Consider the following 2,245-nt stretch of genomic DNA (forward strand, 5'->3'; position numbering starts at 1 on the left):
GGGGCATCTGGGTGGCTCAGTCTGTTAGGTGTCTGCCTTCGTCTTGGGTCATGATCTCAGGGTCCTGGGATCGAGCCCTGTGTTGGGCTCCCTGCTCAGTGGGGAGTCTGCTTCTCCTTCTTCCTCTAACCCTCCCTCTGCTTGTTCACACTTTCTCTCTTCCTCTCTCTCCCTCAAATAAATAAATAAAATCTTAAAAAAATTTAGATGTATTCACATTTAAAAATAATTTTATGTTGTGTAGTTCTTTTTATTGTGGTAAAGAACACATAACATTAAATTTACCATCTTAACCATTTTGAAGTATACTGTTCAGTAGTGTTAAGTATATTCACATAACTGAGCAACAGATCTCTAGGATTTTTTAATCTTGCAAAGCTGAAATTCTATACCCACTAAACACTTGCTCCCCTCCCCACACCCTCTACAATCACCTTTCTACTTCCTGTTCCTACAAATTAGGAACTTTAGACACCTCATATAAATGGAATCATACAGTAATTGCCCTTTTGTGTCTGGCTTATTTCACTTAGCATAATGTCCTTAAGGTTTATCCACATTGTAATGAAAGTGAGAATTTCAGGAAGTGCTACTATTTGTAGCAGGCATGATGGCTTCAAGGCTTTCTGCAGACTTAGATCACTGGCTGTGCAGGCCCTCAGGGCCTGCCATCCCAATTGAGTTGCTGCAGTGTGCTCATGGCCTCTGAAGGTGGTGTTCCTACTGCTGACCAGCAGGCTACTGGGCTGAAGAGGGAGGTCATGATGGCTGCATGAAAGGGACTGGACCAACATAATATGCTAGGCCCAAAGGCAGCTTTGGCACCAAGGAAGATTTGAATTTAGTCTCATCTATCACCAACAAGTGAATAGCAGGCTGCATCTGTGAAGAGGACAATAGTGCCGTCATCTGGTTCTGGTGGCACAAAGGTGAGACCCAGAGATGCCCTAGCTGTGGAATGCATTATAAGCTGTTGCCCCACCAGTTGGCCCACTGAGCCTTTGTTCTAAATTATTCAAAATGTGCTGTAAAGTATCTTCTTTCCAATAAAGACTAGTTATTCCATTGGCTCCTTCTCCCATTAAAAGAAAAGTGAGAAATTCTTTCCTTTTTAAGGCTGAATAATATTGTATGCATGCACCACATTTTCCTTATCGGTCTATTGATGGACATTTGGATTGCTTCCACCACTTCTAGGATGCTATGAGTAATGCTGTGATGAACATGGGTGTGCAAATATCTCTTTGAGATCCTGCTTTGAGTTATTTTGGATTTATACCCAAGTGGGAATTACTGGATCATAAGGTGATTTTATTTTTAATTTTGGGGAACAGAGTTTTTTGTTATTCAACAAAACATTTTGCTTTTTCCAGAACTGGTTTAGATTTCTAAGTTTGTACTACTGCTTTAAAAAGCTTCCATTTTGGATGTTTTTCCTTTTGGTCTTTATCCCATCATTTTGAACTTTACCTATGGGTATTTAAAGAAACACCTTCTTTTGGATACAGTTCCTCAAATATGTCTCCATTTTTCTTTGATTCTACTTCCTTCTGACTTTATACTTGTTCATTTTTCTGTAATTTGTTATAGTGACAATTCTCCATCTTCATTTGTTTTGATTATTTTCTTTTTAATAAATATCTACAGTTCTTTATTCTGTGATGTCTGTATCTTAGGGTTGACCAGCAACTTGTGCCTGCTAAAATGGTGTTTATATAGCTCAGTATTTTCCCCTCCAAAGTGAGGGGGACTCATGTTCATGAATCAATTGGCAATATGCTCAGTAAATTGTGGTTTAGTAAATTCTGTTAGTTATTTGAGGCCACTAGTTTCTACCTTTGAGCTCCAGATAAGACTTCAAATCATCCTGGGCTCTGAGTTTGCATTTGACGTTCACAGGGCCTGTTTCAATCCTCCATCACATTTAGAGACCTGAAGATCCATTCAGAAATTTAAAGTGTCTAGGTCTTTCTTATCTTGCTCTTCTAGTGGCTTTGGGAACATCCAGGCAAAAGGTCCATTCAGACCCCTCCTCCCAGAGTGGAGCACTTCCTGGGTATTGTTAGAATCCAGTGACTTGTGAGATTTGAGATCTTATAGCTAAAAGCTTGTATGATTTATCTCAACACCTGAGAGTCTTAAAGCCTCAAGTTGCCCAAGGATCCAGAAAGCTAGTATGGGGTCAGAATCCTTGAAAGTAACTATCTTTCTTATAAACAACTTTACTAATTGTTGTTTTATATTG

General features: G+C 39.3%; 1 pseudogene; it reads left to right on the top strand.

Annotated features, from left to right (window-relative positions):
* Positions 1–537: 537 nt before the first annotated feature.
* On the top strand, positions 538–1,051 carry LOC112823540 (cytochrome c oxidase subunit 5B, mitochondrial pseudogene; annotated as a pseudogene).
* Positions 1,052–2,245: the final 1,194 nt, after the last annotated feature.

The sequence above is a fragment of the Callorhinus ursinus genome, unplaced genomic scaffold (genome assembly GCF_003265705.2).
Source record: "Callorhinus ursinus isolate GAN/ISIS: 27379988/994484 unplaced genomic scaffold, GSC_fseal_2.0 scaffold5, whole genome shotgun sequence".
In the NCBI taxonomy this organism is placed as follows: domain Eukaryota; kingdom Metazoa; phylum Chordata; class Mammalia; order Carnivora; family Otariidae; genus Callorhinus; species Callorhinus ursinus.